At 38.7% G+C, this 25,052-nt stretch overlaps 1 protein-coding gene across 1 annotated transcript in view; it reads left to right on the top strand.

Annotated features, from left to right (window-relative positions):
• The window catches only part of Dora (Dorado), a 50,407-nt gene that overhangs the window by 14,859 nt on the left and 10,496 nt on the right, over positions 1-25,052 (top strand). The window lies entirely within an intron of this gene.

The raw sequence follows: 25,052 nt of genomic DNA, 5'->3' as shown, positions 1-25,052 counted from the left end.
GTTTAGACTTTTCACGAATAGCCTTCTCGAGCAGTTACTTATTTATTACTCGTTAATGTACCTCGTATTGGCTTTGGCTACATATAGGTATATCTGAATTTAATGTAAGGCCATCCATATACGCACTTTATCTCCGCTCTTATTTGATGGTTATGTGTTTGAAATATTCTTCGTTTCCCTCTATGCATGTGTGTGTATATGGATTGCTGTTGCTGTGTAGCATTTATTTACTACATAGCGGCATAGTGATGTATCGAAATTGCTAATATTCGCCACAATAATTAAAATGAACAGCAGCCGTTTCCTCTTTAACTTTACTGACCGAATCTGTGACTATTTAAAAAAAAAACATTTTTGCTGCAAATGGTGTAACTAAATTTGTTTTCTGGTGTTTTTCTATATATTGTAAATTATTTTATTAATTTTTTCTCTAATATCAATAGTAAATTATTCAAAGTAATTAATTTTTGATAGTCATTTGTAAGATTTTCAATAAAATCCGAATTCGACAAGATTTTTCACTCGATTATTAAGAATTTGTATTGCGACCGCCGTCGTGTGATGGTAGCGTGCTCCGCCTACCAATCCGAAGATCCTGAGTTCACGCCCCGGGCAAAGCAGCATCAAAATTTTAGAAACAAGTTTTTTTAATTAGTAGACAATTTTTCTAAGCGGGGTCGCCCCTCGGCAGTGTTTGGCAAGCCTCCGGATGCGGTTCGGAGTCGACATAAAACAAATAGGTCCCGTCCCGCCAATTTGTATGAAAAATTAAAAGGAGTACGACGCAAATTGGGAGAGAAGCTCGGCCTAAAATCTTTTCGGAGGTTATCACGCCTGTTATTTTCAGCAATACCTAAGCATTCTAGATGGATGAGGGATCTCATTTAGCTAGCATTTGCAACCTCCTTCTGCAACCCCTCTACATCCTCTTTAGGTCAGTTTTGAAAACCCTTTACTACATCTCTTTCGCCTCCTTAATTTCAAGCAAATTTTCAAGTTTTCCTGGTTGTGCTATTATGGACCTGCAGGCATTACAGATGAGAATGCACAAATTTAGAAAAATAACTTTTTGAAAATCAATCCTTTAATACTTTACTTACGTTCCATATAAAGCAACACTATTTGAACTTACGAAAATACCAATTAAAACTTTTTTGGCCAACAAATGCTCAACTTACAAAAATGAAGACTGGTTTAGATTAAACTGGCCGCTCAATAAAAACCACACATAGACTGAGTGTGTCCATAGTATTACCAGAGTTCGCTTGTCCGACAAACGGACCAGGGAGAACTATAAAGTAACTCCGTCCCCTCGGCAAAAACTAGAAGTTCTCTGGATCCTATCTTAATAGCTGCCTCGGTATCTGGAAACTCTGTCGGCACTAGTAGCTGCAGCCTTGCCCTCGCGCACTACATACAATTACTGTAACTGGCGAGCCCTAATTTATACGCATGGCAGTCAGAGTCAAAGTACAGTTAGTATGCTTATGATGAGCCTTATACTGTTTTCACACAGAAACTTAATGATCTCATTTCACCTTCTAATGAAATCGTAAATTTTTGCTTTCACACAGAAGTAACTGCTCGATTAGTATGAAGGATGAAATGTCAAGCGAATAAAATGACAATCCTATATGACAGACAATGACATTTACTTTGACAAATGACATTTTTAAGCACTGAACACTCCAAAAATTAAGAAACTGAACGCTCCCAACAGAGTTGCATTGGGCTTTTGATTTCATTAGGCATTCGATTAGTCACTAATGAAATAATTATAGATTCGAATCTTGTATGGAAGATTGAGCTCAATAAGCGTCTTAATGTAGAAAACTGCCTTTATTATTCAATAAGCCGTGTGTGTGAAAATAGTATTAAGCGACATGACTAACGTTGTAAGACGTAGGATTTGCACATGATATTAAAGATTTTGCAGCCTCGCACTTCTTTCTGCGCCTTTCCTGCTTGATGAATTATGTGCAACTCCTATCTCTCTTTGATTTCTTCCAAGCGTATTGGGAAGTCTACCGTAGATTCACCAACTGCAGCCCCTTCCTTTGCCAATTCATCACCAGAAAAAAATGCATGGACAGCCATCAAACTAGTATCATATTGTAACGAATTTGCTTGCAAATCCTCTTATTTGCCTTTTTGCTAAGTTCGTATCACTAAACTGTTGAATAAATAACTCCAATATTGAATAATGTAAAAATGGCCTTTATTAAAGTACTTCACAATAACACTTATACTTTGCAATTAGCTGGCTTAATAACCAAACTGATAGCTTAAATGACACTGACTTTCAAAATAATACTGCTATTGCTCATAGATATCGTCTTAATCGAAACTCAAATCAAACTGAATTCCAGCGCCTCTACAATTGCCGCCTTTTATACTCTTTGATTTCAACCTTCGCATCTTCTAGGCGCTTCCAGAATCTACTAGTCCAGCAGCTCTCAAACTTCTCAGCTGTAACTACAATTGCACAATTTTATAGTTTTTCTCATTGCATACTTTTAGGAGTATCTCAGATATATGCATGTGTTTGTGCATTGACTCTCCGCTGCTCGTATACGCACATGGTACATATGTGTAGACGCAATTATTGTTTCGTTTATGTAGATACATAATGATTGATCTATGGATGTGAATTCACGTCACTGCTTAGCATCGGCTTAGAGACGATAGCATCGCTCAGTGCTGCTAACATTCGTTACAATATTAAACCTGGCGAGGGTTTAACGGATTGCCACCGTGGATTTTAAATATTCATTAGTTATCTGGCGATATTTTTAAATGGTTGTTGATGTTATTGCGATTAGAACACTCCCAGAAGGTTTTGGGTAGTGCAATCGATGTTGTTGGTCCTTTGCCGGGTACAGATCTGGTACGTTCCGGTAACAAGCACCATTTAGGCACCAGCCTGACCATCTCAGGAACGATTTAGAATGACCACATGACACCTTCAGGCCATCTCACCCTCTCACCACCATGAGGAACTTGGCGTCGCCAGAGCTTTAGCTGCTTAAGATACAGGATGCGCCACGTGTAGGTGAGGTTTACAAATGGGTTGGAGAAGCTATAAATTGCGCTGGCAACCCTTTCAAAGGGCTGCGCTGCACAACCCCTTCAATGCATTTCGTATTTTAGTTGCCGCTGACGACAGGCGGGTATGTTATAGGGGAAATATCTGCCGTAGTCGTGGTTCGATGGGCCCAGCGTTATTTTTTATACGATTCTGTGTACCCAAAATTATCTGAACGCGAAGAAACCGTTAAGTTGCGAAACATAAACACGCTCACCCTCGTATGACCAAATAGTTATAACTTTAAATTGTTTACTCAATTTACAGAATTTCATATTAAGCGAGTATTTATGGCAAAATTTATAGTTTATGACTGCAAAAATGGCAACCAGCAAAGTGAAGGAACATAAAAAAATAATATGGACAACAACAATTTGCAGTGCAACGTTTTTGTCGTTGATTTGCTTTTTTATGAACATGTTTTTATGCATTTTTTAATTGCATGCACAATTTACTGTATGTTGTTGCTGTTGTTATACCTAGTTGTACTTAGCACATAAGGTGCTAAAACTTGTATCGCCTGATGGCGATTGACGCTTGTCCGGATGAGCGTAGGAGGATGACTGTTTAGTTGGCTCGAGGTCCACCTGTCTAAAAGCAGAGCGCAAGTGACCAGCAGAATCCCAATGTCTCCATTGGCAGACACGTTCAGTTCACCAGTGCCTGCTCGGGCCAAAGTGTTAGCCTGACAATTGTCAGGGATATGGCCTGCCGCGCAGATAACTTTTTTCAAAAAATAGTTAGATGTCACTGGAGCTGAAATGTACTCAAAACATCTGCCGGTAAATCAATCGTACCGACACACTAAGTCATGCAGTGTCTTCCAGGCAGAGGTCTATGCTATAGAGAGAGCAGCCATACCGCGCTAGGACAGTGCAGTCCTAGACATCAATGTAACGATGTTTGTCGACTTAAAGGCATTAAATCTAACGTGATATTGATATAGTACAAGACGACTCATATTTCTGTGTCCACGGTTTTACCTTATTTTAGCAGATGTTGGGAAGGTAGATCTTTCACTTCTACTTAACTTCATCAGAGAAAGAAAGTGGTTCCTTGAGAACCACTAGGCAGAAATCTGGTTGGATAAATGTGCCGAGTTGAAGTGACAGAAATACCCAAGGCCGCCCTCTTAACGTAAATGAATCTAACCTAGATGCCACCGCAAGTGAGGTCAACAAATCCCTCACGGCCTTCGACCTCGTAATGGCACAGTTAACCGCATTAATAACAGTTGCAGTGGCGGATAACATCATATCTACCGCATCCTTTAAGCAGTGACCTCCCCCTGGAAGGCGCTGCAGTGATCGGGCAGCCTAAATGTCCGTCTAGCACCGAGCTGATGGTATACAGGTGTATTATACTCTTGTCGCATATTAATTCCCCACCGGATTCCTTACTTAAGGGTATATAAGTGGTGAATATGGCAACAGGAACGCAAGCCGGCGCATGAAGTCAAAGTTGGTCAGCACCCTGAAGTACCCGTAATATTCAAGCTTATATCGCGTGTCACGAAGCCGTATTGCCGCCCGCGCTTTCGCCGATTCGCTCACGACTCAGCATCACGTTTAGTGCCATTGTACGTGATGTGCGATATGTCCCGCTTATTCCAACCATCACCAATTGCTGCACTGTTTCCAGTCCCTTGGCCGAGAAAAAAGTGCGAAGTGCTTTCCATAAGACCAGAATGCCGTAGAAGTTAATAGGCTTGGCCACTAGAAAGAGCACCCAGGGTTTGCCAATTGCCCATCGACAGCGTACAAGGCAACCGAATCCTTCCTAACCCCGTCCTTCACATTAGGTTTCAATGACGGCTTGCTGTCAAGAATAGTCCCAATGTAATTAATCCTGTCAGACAACACCAGTGTTACTCCGCCAAAGTGAGGAATCTTGTAAGATTCGGGCCACCTTGTTACGTCACCCACCTAAAGTCCCTCAGTGTATTCAGAAATTTCACCTTGACAAGAACTTGCAGATCATCGGCATTGGCACCACGCGGCCACCGTGGTGTGATGGTAGCGTGCTCCGCCTACCACACCGAATGCCCTGGGTTCAAACCCCGGGCAAAGCAACATACAAATTTTAGAAATAAGGTTTTTCAATTAGAAGAAAATTTTTCTAAGCGGGGTCGCCCCTCGGCAGTGTTTGGCAAGCACTCCGAGTGTATTTCTGCCATGAAAGGCTCTCAGTGAAAACTCATCTGCCTTGCAGATGCCGTTCGGAGTCGGCATAAAACAAGTAGGTCCCGTCCCGCCAATTTGTAGGAAAAATTAAAAAGGAGCACGACGCAAATTGGAAAAGAAGCTCGGCCTTAAATCTCTTCGGAGGTTATTGCGCCTTACATTCATTTATTTTTTTTTTATTGATATGCCTAGCTTAGGCCTCACAAATAGGTATACATTGTTGGGTGTTACACAAATATGGACTGCCTTACTTATTTTATTTTGTTGTTGCTATGATTAATTGTTGAATTTGTGCAAAAGAGTAAACAAAATAAGCAAATAAACAACAACAAAATCAGCTGTCATGGAGTGCGTAAACCAGTAGTTGCTTCGTGTTAACTATCGAGTGTAGAGTGTGACGGTTTGATGTTTCCACGACAACGGAATGTACATCTCTGAATATACGACACGCACGTGGTAGCGTTAACCAACAAACAAAGTTCATTGTAGAATACGATAACGGGGGTGGGGTGTCATACAAACAAGCAGGTGTCATACAAACACTCACAGGCAATCCACTCTGTAAGGCATAGCAACCCAACAAACGCGCGGAACAAAAATTCTCAAAGGTAAGAGAAAATGTAAATTCTCAATTTGATTTTCGGCTACTTTGTTATTAAATTCGTCAAATGGGAAATTACTTCTCTGGGACTCGAATAATACTCTGCCTTTGCCTTTTTCATAGAATTGACTGGGATAATTTTTGTCCCGAAAGCCATGTTTCGTTTTGTCAGACAATTCGAAAGCTTAGGCAACAAAAATAAGTTTAAACTAATTTTAGTGCCAACCCAAAAACTTAACAGTGCTTGTGTGACACTTTATCTTGGCTATACTGTAGGTAGCCTACCTTTCTGCGAATGAACCTGGGTACGACTAACAACCAGATGGGTATAGCAAGGGCGCCTGACATTTTGGTTTTGTTGTTGTTCATGGCGTTGTATAATGCCGTCGTAACTTTGACATGCTATGCAAGGGTGGGCAACGACGATGACACGGTGCCGTTTGTAGCTGTCCATTGGTGGGGTAGGAAAATCTTATTATTTATTTATATATTACCCCCTTTTTGAGTGCGTGGTTGTTGTAAAGTTGTTTGTTATACCGACCCATCTGCATGTATACCAACTTTTTGTTGTTCTTTGGTTCTTTTTATACTCAGCTGAGCAGAGCTCACAGAGTATATTAATTTTGTTCGCATAACGGTACCCCGTAACGGCATAAACTAATCGAGATAGATATAGACTTCTATATATCAAAATGATCTGGGCGAAAAAATAAATTAATTTAGCCATGTCCGTCCGTCCGTGCGTCTTTCCGTAAACACGATAACTTGAATAAATTTTGAGGTATCTAACGAAATTTGGTATGTAAGTTCCTGGGCACTCATCTCAGATCGCTATTTAAAATGAACGAAATCGGACTATAACCACGCCCATTTTTTCGATATCGAAAATCTACTGATAAAGCGATGAAACTTGGTAGGTGGGTTGACCTTATGGCGCAGAATAGAAAATTAGTAAAATTTTGGACAATGGGCGTGGCACCGCCCACTTTTAAAAGAAGGTAATTTAAAAGTTTTGCAAGCTGTAATTTGGCAGTCGTTGAAGATATCATGATGAAATTTGTCACAAACGTTACTCCTATTACTATATGTGTTCTAAATAAAAATTAGCAAAATCGGATGACGAACACGCCCACTTAAAAAAAATTTAAAACGCTCTTTTTCATTTAATTTGTCTAGAATACTTGTAATGCCATAAGTCAAACAAAAAGCTTGTATGACGGTAACTGTTTTCTGTGAAAATGGGCGAAATCGGCTGAAGCCACGCCCAGTTTTTGTACACAGTCGGCCGTCTGTCCTTCCGCTCGGCCACTAACACGATAACTTGAGCAAAAATCGATATATCTTTACTAAACTTAGTTCACGTACTTATCTGAACTCACTTTGCATTTGTGTAAAAAATGGCCGAAATTCGACTATGACCACGCCCACTTTTTCGATATCGAAAATTTTGAAATATGAAAAAAATGCCATAATTCTATACCAAATACGAAAAAAGGGACGAAGCATGGTGATTGCATTGGTTTTTTGACGCAAAATATAACTTTAGAAAAAACTTTGTAAAATGGGTGTGACACCAACCATATTAAGTAGAAGAAAATGAAAAAGTTCTGCAGGGCGAAATCAAAAGCCCTTCGAATCATGGCAGGAATACTATTCGTGGTATTACATATATAAATAAATTAGCGGTACCCGATAGATGATGTTCTGGGTCATCCTGGTCCACATTTTGGTCGATATCTCGAAAACGCCTTCACATATACAACTAAGGGCCACTCCCTCTTAAAACCCTCATTAATACCTTTAATTTGTCACCCATATCGACAAACACATTATAGAATCACCTCTGGTCCACCGTTATGGTGATATCTCGAAAAGGCGTCGACCTATAGAACTAAGACCCACTCCCTTTTAAAATACTCATTAACACATTTCATTTGATACCCACTCCCTTTTAAAATACTCACGAAGACCTTTCATTTGATACCCATGTCATACAAACACATTCCAGGGTTACCCTAGGTTAATTTTCTCACATGATGATTTTCCCATATTTTGTCTCCAAAGCTCTCAGCTGAGTATGTAATGTTCGGTTACACCCGAACTTAGCTTTCCTTACTTGTTTCTTTCTATTTTTTACTGAGCCTTGCGAAACATTTTGAGATGTCAAAAGCCACATTAACTATTGTTGCTGCTTCTTTTAACCAGTGGTTGTTGCCGATGGGATGGTGGTGTTGACGCTGTCTTGTAACATTGACTTTGCTCACAACAATACCGATAACGACACCATCGTCATCGGCAGCGTCGTTATCACTTTAGCAGCAGCACATACTACCAAAGTACATGGTTGCCACACCATATTTTTAATATGGACCGAAATTTATTATGAAAAGAGGTTAAAACATTCCTTTAATTTTAAGCTTTGATATAGATAGTTTGTGTTATAACAAGTCCTTTTGCTTTTAAAATCGCGTATATGGCTATAGTTAGGGAAGGTTATACATAAAATTAGTAGTACCATATAAAGCTCGGTGAGATGACACAATGCCAGCGGTTATAAATTCAATAGACCTTATGACCACTTTAAATCGCCATAAGGTCAATTGACTTTATAACCATTTAAGGTCCATTGACTCAACTTAATTCCCTACTTTATTGGCGCTAAAAAGTTTAAACGTTTTTGGCCGTCAAAAACATGGCCGGGGTATCATCTTGCATTCTCATAATATGGCCTAACCAGCGGAGCCTCTGTGTTTTACTTCGCTTGACTATGTTGATGTCAACATAAAACTCGTACAGCTTATCATTAAACCTTATTGCACTCGACGTCGCCAATGCGTAGAGGTGCTTTAATCTTTCGAAGAACTTTTCACCGAGCACTCCCAGAGTCGCCTCATCAGATGTTGTCAGTGTCCATGCTTCTGCACCATATAGCAGGATGGGTACGTTAGGTGACTTGTAGAGCATAATTTTCGTTTGTCGAGAGAAGACTACTTTTCGATTGCCTACCTACAAAATCAATTTTTAGCTGAATTTCTTAACTGAAGTTGTTGTTTTTTGTGTAAATGCTGGCTCCCAAACAAACGAAGTCTTTTGCAATTTCGAAATTGCATGAAAGTAGTAACTCAAAACTCTCACAAAAAATATCCATAAAACGGGCCAAATCAGGAGAGTAGAGACCAGTTGACCAAATCTAAATCAAATGAACCGTTTTAGATCCAAATAGATAAAGTGGCAACCATGCTAAAGTCATAAAGAGTATGAAACATCGTAAAAGGAAGGTGGTGCCACTATGTCTGGACTTTACCGAAATGACATGTGTTTGTTTCCGTTGATTGCACTAACTGTTGCTTTTACTGTGCTTACGTTACATAAATATAGCAATTGTACCCAACAAACCGAACTGGCACTTTAATGGTGATTTCCAATTTGAATTTATATCCGTCAGCAGTGACGAGGCCGTCGCAACATCCACTTTTAGCAGCATACAGGCATATAGTGGGTCGATTATCTTATCGTAGGTCCTTTCCAATTTTTTTTTGCATAAATTTGGTTGGGAATAGTTTACTGCATTGTAGGCTGGCACCCGTGGTGTGATGGTAGGGTGCTCCGCCTGCCACACCGTATGCCCTGGGTTCGCACCGCGGGCAAAGCAACATCATAATTTTAGAAATAAGGTTTTTCAATTAGAAGACAATTTTTCTAAGCGGGGTCGCCCCTCGGCAGTGTTTGGCAAGCGCTCCGAGTGTATTTCTACCATGAAAAGCTCTCAGTGAAAACTCATCTGCCTTGCAGATGCCGCTCGGAGTCGGCATAAAACATGTAGGTCCCGTCCGGCCAATTTGTAGAGAAAATCAAGAGGAGCACGAGGCAAATTGGAAAAGAAGCTCGGCCTTAGATCTCTTCGGAGGTTATCGCGCCTTACATTTATTTATTTTATTGTAGGCTGGCATTATCGCATAACAAAAATGTATCAGTAGCAAACAAACCATCAAGCAAGCATGGCGGTTGGACGCAGTAACAGAAGGTCCTGGGTTCAAATTCCGGGCAAAGCAACAACAATTTAGAAAGAAGTTTCTCAATTAAACACAAGTAAGGACGGGACTTTCTTCGGCTGTGCCGAAGATCTTTTGAATGGAGCTGAGCAATAATCTGATGAAATTTTAGAAATTCTAAAATATTCGCAATACACTTTTTCTTTAAATAAAGTACAATTGACCGGCTTCGTGGTTACAATCGAATGTCTTTTATTGCTTTTTTTCTTTCATACCCCAAAATAGTTGACATAAGTGCTTACAAGTTATCAGTATGTTTTAAGTTTAATCGAACAGAGATGCCAGATAGTCTGACTAATTTCATACTAACATTTTTTTATTTAGTTCTACTACAATTCGTAAAATCTGAACAATCAGTTGGAGGATTTTTTCAGACAATAGCATATGCCATATACATACGTAAGCATCTGGTATAATGGATATATGATATAAATATATAACCGATCTCAACAATTTGTTGCTCTATATAAGGAAGAAATGACGTAAAACCTATTATTTGAATAATCATTGTAGGAATATATATCTTATATACGACCGAATTTAAGGATTTTTTAGACAGTAACGTACGCCTTACATGTAAGCATCTTGTGGAATTTCGAGCTTCTTGCTTCTCCCAAAGATCGTTTGTATGGGAGATGTATGCTATAGTGGTTCGATCCGGTGGGTTGGTACAAATGATTAATCAGACACCCAAATATACCGGCACACACATTTTCATCAAGATATCTTAAACATTTTTCAAATAGACAGACAGCTGGACATACGTCTTCATCCTGACAATTTCTCTATACCTTTTGGTGGGTCTAACTCATCTCCTTCAAAGATTTAACATTTTCGAGAATCGGACCAAACTTAATATACCATTATCACGAAAGGTATAAAAAAGTGTTTCTAAGGGAGATCGCCCTTCGGCAGTAGTTTGAAAAACACTTCGAGTGTATTTCTAACATAAACAGCTTGTCTGTGAAACAATTATGCTCGGATATTGATATCATTGGCCTTAAGAAACGCTCGCCCTCGCTTTGATAAAGAAGCCACTTCAGTGGGTGCTGGGCTGAGTCACAACTTGTCACTCTGGATTGCCTTGGACTGATATAAATTCGAAATTGTGCGAAACTTCGTCTACCTGGGAACCAGCATTAACAGTCAAAACAATTTCAACCTGGAAATCATTCTTGCAAACAAGTGCTTCTTCAAACGGGCAGTTGAAATGTATTAAAATCCTTTCTCGACGAACAAAAATCACACTCTACAAGTAGAGTGGTGCATGCCTCGCAACCGCGGACGGTGTCGAGGGAAGATGGGACGGCTCTTGGAGTATTCAAAAGAAAAGTTCTCCGGAAGATTTATGGTCCTGTTTGTGCTCACAATGGTATCGAAGGAGGTTTAAAGATGAGGTGCATAAGCTTTACGGAGACATGTCACGGCTCATCACATAAAATCACAAATTGGGAAATCTGTAGTTTTAAGCAAACAAGATAAGCGATATATATATGTATTTGATCTTTTTTTATCATCCCTACCCAACGTATTTTATTGCCAGTTTACCACAATCTTCAAATTGATACAAGGAAACCTAAAAACTGAAACCTCGAGTGGGAAGTAGCCTGTTATTAAAAACAAAAAAAATCCTGAAACCAGGGGAAAAGTAGCAAAAATTAAAAACCAGCCAATAAAACTATCTTCCGGTTGTTTTAAAATCCTTTGAAAACTGTTGCCCAACGCAAAAATGTTAAACTTGCGTTAGAACGCAACCGAATTCTTGTTGGCCTGTCAAACGTATGCTTTAACCACCGTTTTAGGCGTGGCACATGATGCACTGCGAAATTTATTTGGCCTTTAACCAAAAACATTTACCATTTTTTGAATTTCATGTGCCCTCTTCGCAAAATATATTCGCCGTTTTTGAAATACCTTTGCCCTTGTATCAAACTCAATTGCTCTTTGTCGTATTCCAGTTTCCCTTTGCTCAACAAGGTTAGGTTATGTTGAACTGAATGGTCTGTGAGCACCTCACATAGACTGAATGAGTCCATAGTGTTACCGGAAGTTGGTTTAACGGTCAAATTGAAAAATCCTATCAAAAACTTTGGTCTATGTTATAAAATAACTTCGTCCACTTGACAAATACTAGAAGCTTTGTAGGACCTGTGTCTATTGCTGTTTCTAGATCTGACAGCTGTATCACACCTATTAGCTGGAGTTTTAGCGTGGCGAGCACATGGCACGAGCCCAAAACGTCTACACTTATGTAGCAACCCTTGTATATTTCCAGCTATTGCTTGCCTTCAAAGTATTATTTACTCACGAACAAGTCATGCTATCTTTCCTGTCTCATTTCCTTTGAATGCCCTTCTGCGTAGCCTGTCTCAATGTATGCTGTTTCAATTTCCTTTCCCACCTCCCGCTCTCAGCAGATATTATATTTTTATACCTTTCATGAAAATGAAATGATATATTAACTTCGTCAATAATCTCAAAATTGTAAGTCGTAAAAGGAAAATAGATAGTCCCACCGATAAGTATACTGAAATGATCAGGATGAAGAGCTGAGTTGATTTAGCCATGTCCGTCTGTCCGTCTGTCTGTTTGTATGCAAACTAGTTCCTCAATTTTTGAGATATCTTGATAAAATTTAGTGAGCGGGTATATTTAGGTGTCCGATTAGACATTTGTCGGATCGGACTACCCATATAATCGATTCTTCAGAAAAGAGGATTTTTGTCATATCTCAATTTATCAGATTGAAGCTTCAAACTTCACCATATGCTTTCGTATATTGCACATATTATTGCCGGAAAAAATGTATGAGATCGGTCGTATATGGCCAAAAAGGTCGCATGTGGTCATAACAAATCATTCCCGAGATCTGCATCCGGCAAAGGACCATCAACATCAATAACACTCCCCAAGGCCTTCGCGGGTGTCGTTATTGCTACAACCACAACATATCCCCCACAACCGATTGTTCAGATAAGAAACTTTTCGTAAGTTCTGCTCCTAGAAGCTTAAAATTTCACCAAATGTTTAGGTATAGAGCATTAATTGTTGTCTGAAAAAATCATAGATATCGGTGGTATATATATTATACACCCCATATAAACTGTAACTTCTACAGGCATGCTCAAACACTAGCCCTGTAAATGTGGAAAACAAATTCAGCTTATGCTAAATTTTTGCAAATGCATTCTTTACAAAAAAGGTTTAACTTATTTTTTTTAAATAAAACACCTATATAACTTAATTATAAAATAAAAAGACAATAAAAAAATTTTAAGCACTTCCTTAATATAAATGGACAAAAGTCAGCGAAAAATGTGTCCTTGTACTGAACTTTGATTTTAAAATTTTGACATAGAAATTGTAAAAATATTTAGGAGAGATAAAAATGCGCTCCACATTACTTGGATTGGAAAGTTGTCAGGCAAGAAGTTCAATCACAGAACGTGGTCTATCGTTTCCTCCTGCCATCCGCACTTTCTACATCTGCTATCACTGACCAAGCCTAATTTAAAGGCATGTGACGCCAGAAGGCAGTGCCCAGTCAGAATACCCGTCATGAGTCTACAGTCCTCTCTTTTTAATGATAGAAGCAATTTTGTTAGTCTAAGGTTGTAATCTTCAACACTTTACAGCCCCGCGCTTAAACCCACGCCTTTCCCGCTTGGTCGATCATGTGCACGTCTCGCCTTCTCTTAATCTCGGCCAGTCTGATTGGGACCTCTACGGGGTAAGCTTCAAGGGATGCGCCCTTTTTAGCTAGTTCATCTGCTTATTCATTCCCATCTATTCCCATATGCCCTGGGACGCAATATAGATGTATGCTTCTACCTGTACCGATTCTCTCCAGAGACTGCTTACACTCTAACACGCATTTAGATGCTGTGCTATTGCCTTAATTGCTGCCTGACTGCCAATATAAAAGTTAACACGGTTGCAGCTTAAGCTACTCTTTTTCAGTGTTTATAATGCTTTGGTCACTGCTAATATTTTGGCTTGGAAAACGCTACAGTAATCTGAAGCCTTTACGATCTGTTTATTTCCGGATCAGCACAGTATACCGCAGACCCTACTCTTTCCACTACTTTGGAACCATCTGTGTACACATGTATCGCCTCGTCCGCCATTTGAGCATCCTTGCGCCAACTATTCACTCCTATTGTGGCCTTAAGATCTCGCTCGAAGCGCAGATAGGGAATCAGGTAGTCTGTTCGTCTTGCAATTGATGACACTATACTACTATGGTCGTATGGTCGGCGCCCAAGCTGCCCCGAGGCACCGAGACTGTTAACGCTATGTTCTTTGCTACCAGGTCTACAGGTGGAATGCGCATAATACAGTGCCGTCGTCGGGGTTGTTTTCAGGGCTCCCGTAATGCTAGACATTGATAGTCTGCATAATATATCCGTCTTCTCCGCGTTGGCTTTCAACCCGACATTAGATGGCCAGGTATGAATATCCCGAAGCGCCCGATCCATTAAAGAGCTAATCGTTGGAAGTCAATTTCCACGTATGACAATTGCAACGTCTTCTGCGTAAGCATTAGGTTAAGGTGCCTTAGAATTTCATTAATAACACATTCGCTGCCGTCCATAGCAAAAAAGCAGTAAATTTCCCTTCCTTTTAGGAATTTTAATGACAACAACGTTTTACTCACCAACTTAACAAATACTCAATTAAAATTTTAAAAATAAAATAATACAAAAAATTTTTTAAGTTAAACGGTTTTATTGAAATACTTACATGAAGTAATAATAATGCTAAAAGCTAGAAAATAATTAGGTAGGTCCTAGGTACTAGTCATCACACTCCTCATCAAACTAGGGCGTTGATCAGACAATTGAATAAAAGCGTTGGGCGCGTGAAATTTCTAAAAATGTGAAGCTTAGCATAACCTGATTAAGGTTCAGTTGGTCTTACTTATGACTATCAATAGAAATTTGGCGCGTCCAATGCTTTCATTTAATTGTCTGATCAACGACCTAGATTGATGAGGAGTGTGATGACTAGTACCTAGGACCTACCTAATTATTTTCTAGCTTTTAGTGTTATTATTACTTCATGTAAGTATTGCTTTCAATAGAACCGTTTAATTAATTTATTTCTCATTTAATTTAGCTCATTTAGGGTCTCATTATTACAAGTACTCTTTCCTGACCATTTTTTTACAATCTAAGGCTTCAATACATAATCCTTCCAAAGACTTTACTCAACTCAGTGCCACGTATGCTTGTCCCTCTTCGAACTCCAAAGTATTTTGATGTCCCTTCTACCGAACCCTTCTGCTTGTTCAAATATGAGCCAAATCGGACCACAAATACAGGTCCCTTAAGCTAGCCCAACCTTTCCAGCCCAATCAAAAAACGAGACCGTACTAAATTGCACATTATTTAATGCTAATTTAATACGGGTTAATTAAATTTGTTACACTTGTTTTTTAAAAAATATCGAGTGTTGGGCTAGCTTAAGTTTGAGCTATAAGTTATTTAAAAAAAACAACAAGTGTAATAAATTTAATTAACCCATATTAAATTAGCATTAAGTATGCTGTAATTAAATACGTTTTCGTTTTTTGATTGGGCATATGGGTTGGGAAAAACCAATCTTGCCAATAAATGCTACTTTGGACTAGGTAGGCAATTGAAAAGTAAAGTCCTCTCTCGGCGAACGAAAATCATACTCTACAAGTCACTTACCGTACCCGTCCTGCTATATGGGGCAGAAGCATGGACCATGACAACAGCAGATGAAGCGGCTCTGGGAGTGTTCGAGAGAAAAATTCTTCGAAAGATTTATAGACCTCTACGCGTTGGCGATGGCGAGTACCGAAGAAGATTTAATGATGAGCTGTACGAGCTATACGCAGACATCAACATAGGTCAGCGAATTAAAACGCAGCGGTTGCGCTGGCTAGGCCATGTTATGCGAATGAATGATGATGCTCCGGCCAAGAAAGTGTTTATATCGGAACCCGCCTATGGAAGCAGAGGTAGAGGGCGGCCCTCACTCCGTTGGAAGGACCAGGTGGAAAACGATTTAAACTCCCTTGGTGTGATCAGTTGGCGGAGCGAAGGAGCGACTGGCGCTCCTTGTTGGACGGCCATAACCTTTAAGACGGTTAAGCGCCAATTAAGTAAGTAATTAAGTATATGGGTTGGGCTAGCTTAAGTTTAAAAAAAAAAACAAGTGTAATAAATTTAATTAACCCGTATTAAATTAGCATTAAATATTGTGAAATTTAGTACGGTTTCGTTTATTGAGTGGGCTGGAAAGGTTGGGCTAGCTTAAGGAACTTCACAAATACGATTTGAAATATTTCGATCCGTGCGCCACCTATCGGAGTTTTTTCTTATTATTGCATTGTCATCGGGTTCTGAACCATATTCCAAGTGTAAAGCTTGTAGCTAATCGGGAAGTTACTTAAATTTTAATTACAAAATTCGTAAACAATGGCCGGCCGGCCGCTACACAGAGTCAAGCTAAATAAAACCGTTTAAAAATCATCGTTATGGTAGTGGTTTAGTCGTTGATTAATGAGCAAATAATCTCAGCTAAAAATCACCAAAATGGCAACATTGGGCTTTCGGAAGCAAAAAAGTTTTGGAGAGAAAATTTTTGTTATTTCTGAAAGCAAGTTGTTCTTATTTTTTTATCCCCTGGCTTTTTGTGGATCCACTAGTTTAGTTTCATGTGCACCGCTGGTTATGTGGGTAGTCTTATATTTGGCCAACAATACAAACTAAATATTCCTTACAAAGTTGATTTTTTTTCAATTTATATTTTTTTGCAGTCCTTCGTTCACTTTCGGTTGACGGCTGGTTATCTGAGATTTTTTGTTCGACTGGCTTTTTGATTGGCAGACAGACAGACAAACAACACTGCGTGCCACTTTAAGGTTGTTAAAAGGTTGTTGTCGCTTATTTTGCGTCCTTTTGTTGACTATCTTCGACTCTGGCTGCATATTTGACATTTTGGCCAACTCACCAGTTGAATGGTCGACTGGCTATTGTTGTTATCGGTCTTGTTACTTGTCGCTATTGGACTATTTTTGTTGCTTTCAAAACTTTACGTGTCAACATACCAAAAAATGAAAACTATATAAAGGAACAGAAAAAAAAAACAAGTAAGGGTGTCTATGTTCGGGTGTAACCGAACATTATATACTCAGCGTGAGCTTCAATTGTAATTTCAGATAAATTACTTTTTCGAGTGATTTACTTTTTTAGAGGCCTTAGAAATGTTGTCTAATGCTTGATAGGAATAGGGGCGTGGCACCGCTCATTAAAAAATGTATCCCAATTCCCTCTTACAATAAAACTTGGTAAGTGAAACATCATTGATACAAAACTATTTTTCGTTAAGATATATCTAATTATTATAGTCTATGACGCTTTTAAACATGTTTTATATAAAAGTGACCGTGGTCATCAATTAGTTCCGTCTACTTTTACTAGAAATATTTCCTGCTATAAGGAAAAAATGTGTTCCCAATCTTATTACGATCCGGCAATTTTTTTCTTCGAGTTATGGTTCCCGAAACATAAAAATTGCTTGGTCAACGGTGCCACGCCCATTTTTAAAATTTTTATTTTTTTTTCCTATTTATTATAATTACACTTGGGGAAAAGAAATATAATTGATATAAAGCTATTTTTTGCTTATTTTATTCGTCCACAACCCCTATAAAAATCTTTTATATAAAAGTGGGCGTGGTCCTTAACCGATTTCGTTAATTTTTCTTCAAAGCATTCCTTATAGTAAAGACAACCTCTCTGCCGAATTTTGTTACGACAGGTTTAACGATTTTTGATTTATGATTAATAACATTTGTAAAATTGATTTTATCACAAGTGGGCGGTGCCACGCCCATTTTAAAAAATGTTTTAAAATTTTTATCAAGAGTCTCAATATCAAATTTCAACATTCTAGGTTAATTATTTACTAAATAATCAGGTTTTTTGTGTTTTCCAAAATGTTGTATATATAACAAGTAAGAAAGACTAAGTTCGGGTGTAACCGAACATTACATACTCAGCTGAGAGCTTTGGAGACAAAATTGTCTTTTTCATGGGTACATACAAATGGTAATACTAAAAAGTTATAAAGGTTAAGTTCGGGTGTAACCGAACATTACATACTCAGTTGAGAGCTATGGTGACAACATAAGGGAAAATAACCATGTATGAAAATGAACCGAGGGAAACCCTGGAATGTGTTTGTATGACATGTGTATCAAATGAAAGGCATTAAAGAGTATTTTATGAGGGAGTGGGACATAGTTCTATAGGTGGACGCCATTTAGGGATATAGCCATAAAGGTGGATCAGGGTTGACTCTAGAATGCGTTTGTACGATATGGGTATCAAATGAAAGGTATTAATGAGTATTTTAAAAGGGCGTGAACCTAAGTTCTATAGATGGACGCCTTTTCGAGATATCGCCGTAAAGATGGACCAGGGGTGACTATAGAATGCGTTTGTACGATATGGGTATCAAATGAAAGGTGTTAATGAGCATTTTAAAAGGGAGTAATCCTTAGTTCCATAGGTGGACGCCGTTTCGAGATATCGCCATAAAGGTGGACCAGGGGTGACCCTAGAATTTGTTTGCACAATATGGGCATCAAACGAAAGGTGTTAATGAGTATTTTAAAAGGGAGTGGGCCTTAGTTCTATAGGTGGACGCCGTTTCGAGATATCGCCATAAAGGTGGGCCAGGGGTGACTCTAGAATTCGTTTGTGCAATATGGGTATCAAACGAAAGGAGTTAATGAGTATTTTAAGAGGGAGTGGGCTTTAGTTCTATAGGTTGACGCATTTTCGAGGTATCGCAATAAAGGTGGACCAGGGGTGACTCTAGACTTTGTTTGTACGATATGGGTATCAAATGAAAGGTGTTAATGAGTATTTTTAAAAGGAAGTGGGCCTTCGTTTTATAGGTGTTCGCCTTTTCGAGATATCGCCATAAAGGTGGACCATGGGTGACTTTAGAATTTGTTTGTATGATATGGGTATCAAATGAAAGGTGTTAATGATTATTTTAAAAGGGCGTGGGGCTTAGTTCTATAGGTGGACCCTTTTCGAGATATCGCCATAAAGGTGGACCAGGGGTGACTCTAGAATTCGTTTGTGCAATATGGGTATCAAACGAAAGGAGTTAATGAGTATTTTAAGAGGGAGTTGGCCTTAGTTCTATAGGTGGACGCCTTTTCGAGATATCGCCATAAAGATGCACCAGGTGTGACTCTAGAATGCGTTTGTACGATATGGGTATCAAATGAAAGGTGTTAATGAGTATTTTAAAAGGGAGTAATCCTTAGTTCCATAGGTGGACGCCGTTTCGAGATATCGCCATAAAGGTGGGCCAGGGGTGACTCTAGAATTCGTTTGTGCAATATGGGTATCAAACGAAAGGAGTTAATGAGTATTTTAAGAGGGAGTGGGCCTTTCTGGACCAGGGGTGACTCTAGACTTTGTTTGTACGATATGGGTATCAAATGAAAGGTGTTAATGAGTATTTTTAAAAGGGAGTGGGCCTTCGTTCTATAGGTATTCGCCTTTTCGAAATATCGCCATAAAGGTGGACCAGGGGTGACTCTACAATGAGTTTGTACGATATGGGTATCAAATTAAAGGTATTAATGAGAGTTTTAAAAGGGAGTGGTGGTAGTTGTATATGTGAAGGCGTTTTCCAGATATCGACCAAAATGTGGACCAGGGTGACCCAGAACATCATCTGTTGGATACCGCTAATTTATTTATATATGTAATACCTGCCAAGATTTTAAGGGTTTTTTATTTCGCCCTGAAGAACTTTTTCATTTTCTTCTACTTAATATGGTAGGTGTCACAACCATTTTATAAAGTTTTTTCTAAAGTTATATTTCGCGTCAATAAAACAATCCAATTACCTTACCATATTTCATCCCTTTTTTCGTATTTGGTATAGAATTATGGCATTTTTTTAATTTTTCGTAATTTTCGATATTGAAAAAGTGGGCGTGGTCATAGTCGGATTTTGTTCATTTTTCATACCAAGATAAAGTGAGTTCAGATAAGTACGTGAACTGAGTTTAGTAAAGATATATCGATTTTTGCTCAAGTTATCGTGTTAACGGCCATGCGGAAGGACAGACGGACGACTGTGTATAAAAACTGGGCGTGACATCAACCGATTTCGCCCATTTTCACAGAAAACAATTAACGCCATAAAATCTATGCCCCTACCAAATTTCAAAAGGATTGGTTAATTTTTGTTCGACTTGGGCGTTAAAAGTATCCTAGACAAATTAAATGAAAAAGGGCGGAGCCACGCCCATTTTTAAATTTTCTTTTATTTTTGTATTTTGTTGCACCATATCATTACTGGAGTTGAATCTTGACATAATTTACTTATATACTGTAAAGATATTACATTTTTGTTAAAATTTTACTTTAAAAAATTTTTTTTTTTTAAAAGTGGGCGTGGTCCTTCTCCGATTTTGCTAATTTTTTTTAAGCGTACATATAGTAATAAGAGTAACCTTCCTGCCAAATTTCATCATGATATCTTCAACGACTGCCAAATTACAGCTTGCAAAAGTTTTAAATTACCTTCTTTTAAAAGTGGGCGGTGCCACGCCCATTGTCCAAAATTTTACTAATTTTCTATTTTGCGTCATAAGTTCAACTCATCTACCAAGTTTCGTCGCTTTATCGGTCTTTTGTAATGAATTATCGCACTTTTTCGGTTTTTCGAAATTTTCGATATCGAAAAAGTGGGCGTGGTTATAGTCCGATATCGTTCATTTTAAATAGCGATCTGAGATGAGTGCTCAGGAACCTACATACCAAATTTCATCAAGATACCTCAAAATTTACTCAAGTTATCGTGTTAACGGACGGACGGACGGACGGACGGACGGACGGACGGACATGGCTCAATCAAATTTTTTTTCGATCCTGATTATTTTGATATATGGAAGTCTATATCTATCTCGATTCCTTTATATATGTACAACCAACCGTTATACAATCAAACTTAATATACTCTGTGAGCTCTGCTCAACTGAGTATAAAAAGTGGGTGTGGTTATTCGAGGTTTACGCCGATCACTTTATCGGCGGCGGCGGCGGCGTGGTCGGCGCGCCAGCATACGCCGGTGCTTTTACTTTAAAAAGCTTAATTTTTCTATTTAAAAAAATTATATTTAAGAAAGGTTTTGTTTGTCTGTATTTAAGGAAATCAGCGTTTTGGCCATTTCGGAAAGATCCGGGGTTTTTGCCTCAAATTCTCGCAGATCGTTCAAAAATGTTCAGGAGTAGCTCCTTGCGGAGGGATTGTCGCTCGTTCACTTACTCCAGAGAAGCTTCGAACCTAACCCCGGTCTTTGGAATTCGTACTGCTCCGTCTGCTGAAAAGAAATAGAGATACATAAAATGGTCACACTTTTGTCTATATCTCGTGCAAAGCGTAGTTTCACCTGGGGTTAACTCCTAATAATCGTCGCGAACACAATTTCTTTAAATTATTTGTGGCTCCTTGGCGGTCACGCACAAAGGCGGCTAACGGTTACTATTAATGGTCTATTAATACTCATGATTTGTGGCAGAGGGCGCTAAACTTGGTTGATAGGCTATAATCAATGTGATTCATTCCAAGGGACTAGTTTTGGATGCGGCCGCCAACTTTAGGAAATGTTACGCAGAGTACTCATGCTGGAGCTGTTTTCCCGGAAGGGGCACACGAGAATTTATGAAAATGACAACAATAGAGCAAATTAATAGTAGACAAAATTTAAACAGAATAAATTTGAGTACATACATATAAAAATAGTGATCAAGTTTCAATAACTCGTATTTTATATTTGAAATAGAGGGCTGAATAGTATTTTCGCGGTTTATCGGTCTTTGCTTCATTTCAAATTACAAATTTAATGTGGTTAAAAGAAATTTTTTAATACTAAAAAACGAGTCACAGGCGTCAACATTTTTACAGTGTTTATTAAAATCATGGCATAAACTGCGAAGTGGTTCGTGCATTTCATAATTCGATCTGCATGTAGCTACAAAAATTTAAATAAAATGTCTAGATGGCCTAATTGGAACGGAACATTAAACTTGATTTCACTAAGCAAAAATTGACTATTTATTGACCCTCTTATTAGTTTTACAATAAATAAGACGCCAAGCATCTCCCTGCGGCCCTGTAACGTGGGTAACTGTAATAGTTTTAACCGGTTGCAGTAGGGGGACGATTTTTTGAGAGATCCCATGTTAAGTGTTTTAAAGCAAAAAGCAAAAATTGTTTCTGAACCGATCCCAGCTTGTCACTATGAACCTGATAACGCGGATTCCAAATTATTGAAGCGTATTTCAAAAGAGGCCTGACCAACGATATAAAGAGAGTTTTTGTAACGTATGGGTCATTGAATTCTTTAGACCAACGTTTAACGAAAGCCAAAGTACCTTTAGCCCTATTCACACAAGATTCAATATGAAGTTTAAAATCCAGTTTTGGGTCCATTGTAACGCCTAAATCAATAAAGTTAGTGACTTGCTTGATTAAATAATCGCCAATAGCATAATCATGGGATTGGAAGGACTTCCTTGTTAAACACATGAATTTACACTTCGGCAAGTTTAGTGACAAGGCGTTTACATTACACCAATTAACTAGATAATTCAGATCAGCCTGAAGAAATGCCCTATCCACGGGTAAGCGGATAGGTATTATAAGTTTGACATCATCAGCGTACATCAACGGCTTGTAGTGCTTCAAAACACTTGGGAGGTCGTTAATGAACAGCAGGAACAAAACTACGCCAAGGTGGCTGGCTGTGGAACCCCAGAAGATACGTTTATCAACCGAGACCAGCAATTATTGAATATATCTGTTTGTTTTCTTTCCTTTAAATAAGAAGAAACCCAAGAGAGGAACAATGGAGGAAATCCTAACCGATCAAGTTTGAATAAAAGTATGGAATGAGAAACTTTATCAAAGGCCTTACTAAAATAAGTATAAATAACATCAACTTCACAATTAGTCTTAAAACTATTGGATACAAAGGTTGTAAACACAAGCAAGTTGGACACCGTAGACTTAACCTTGCAAAATCCATGTTGTGAAAAATCAACTAACGAAGATACTCTAAAAGCAAGTTGTTTTGTGATAAGCGATTCAAGTAGCTTAGGAATATGCAAAGTGAGCATATAAATTTATTATATAACTTTTCTTTCAGTGTTTTGTTTTAATAACTTGGTAAATTGGGTCATGAAAACGCCTGTTTTGTTTTTTAAATATATTTTGAACAGTTAGAAAGAGTTAAATTTCGCAATTAGTTTCTTATAACTGGCAGTGATGCGCATCCGTTGATACCACTTTCGACCATATCCGACCAATTTTCGACATAACAATAAATGGCCTAAACAGTCTTAAACGAGAAAATATAGTAACGCGCCAGACGCCGACGCCGCAACATTCGGCGGCGGCAGCGGCGGCGTATATCTCTAGTGGTTATCATCCGATTTCACTCATTTTCAATGCCAATATATTCTGGGTCTAGATACCGAATTTGGTCAAGATATCTCAATATTTGGTCAAGTTATTGTGTTAACGGACGGACATGGCTAAATCAGAATTTGTTTTCGATACTGATGATTTTGATATATGAAAGTATATATCTATCTCGATTCCTTTGTACCTGTAAAACCAACCGTTATGTTAACTTTGGTAACATGTGTGCAAAGCACGCTGAGTATAAAAATATTTAAAAAAATCTACTGCAAGTTGCTTATGTGTATGCTGACCTACGAGCGTATAGTCAAACAAACCAAACGGTACCCCAGGTGGCTAGTTGAGGTATCCATTTGAGTCGTCAGCCGTGTGTGGCACGAATGCTCATTATTGTTCGCACATTTGTGCTTTTTTGTTGTGGTTTTTATACGCAGGATTGTGTGTAACATTTTACAAATAAGTCATTGGCATGAATAAGCAAGTGTTTGACCGCGAAGAACTTAAAAAATTCAATACAAGTTGTATGTACATATCTACTATGTGAATATGCGAAGTGCCATTAACCTTATTTTGTCGTTGTCGTTGACTGCTTGTTGAAATTTAATTTTTTTTGTATTAACCATTGATTGGTTTTGAGGTTTTAAGTCAACTAAAAATAATAGTTTTATCAATTTTGTAGTTTGAAAACGTTTTGAAATCGCCAAATCGAACTCAAAACTCGTTGAGATTATGTTTTTAAGAAACAGAGTATATCGAGTCCTGACTGAGTACTTAACTTCTTAATCTTTGGTCTAGAAGATTCAATGTGATCATCTTAAATCGTTCCCGAGATGGTCGGGGCTAGTACCTTAATGGTGTTTGTTCCCAGAACGTTCCGAATCTATAACCGGCAAAAGACCATCACCATCGATAACACTCCCCAAAACCTTCGGGGAGTGTCTTCATCGCTACAAGAAGTAGAAGAAGATGACCACAAGGAAAGGTCAACATTTACATGACCCGATATCTAACCGGACACTGTTGTTTCCGAAAATATCTTCACAGAATGAGTAAGGTTGAAAATCCGTACACGTTCTCGAATGCGAGGACTTTGCCCAACAGCGAAGGAGAGTAGAAGATATACATACTTGGCGACCTATTCCCGGGCAGGGTCATCAATAATATGACCTGTCGGAGCGACAGATGGGATGCGTTCCGCAGATAGTCATATACTTCTTAGCAAACAAAGGATGGATGCCTAACCTATTAGAGTTAGAGTAGCCATGAAGCTCACGTCGCGCGCACCCGTAGCCGAGGATATGGATGACAATTCGTGAGTGGTTGCGCCCATTGAGTAAGGTGAAGCACTCTTAAGACAACATTGCGACGGCAACAGTTCTGCAACGACTGTGCGGCGATGTAATGTATGGAACTTTGTACCAGTATGTTAGTGCAATTCTGTCGCGCGGCGAAAGCTTGTGACGCGCAATAAGGCATTAAAGAACAGTTTCCAATCAAGAGCAATTTGAGTACGGCATCGCTGATAGTTTCCGGCGCCTTTTTTCGATAAGCGAGTTGAAGTGCTGTTGAGCAAATGAGATACTCTTTCGGAAGCGAAAAGGCAAGATCTTGCAAAGGGAAATTTGTAATGTGTTTGCA

The sequence above is a fragment of the Eurosta solidaginis genome, chromosome 4, assembly GCF_040869045.1.
Source record: "Eurosta solidaginis isolate ZX-2024a chromosome 4, ASM4086904v1, whole genome shotgun sequence".
Lineage (NCBI taxonomy): Eukaryota > Metazoa > Arthropoda > Insecta > Diptera > Tephritidae > Eurosta > Eurosta solidaginis.
This window is presented reverse-complemented; position numbering and strand designations above follow the sequence as displayed.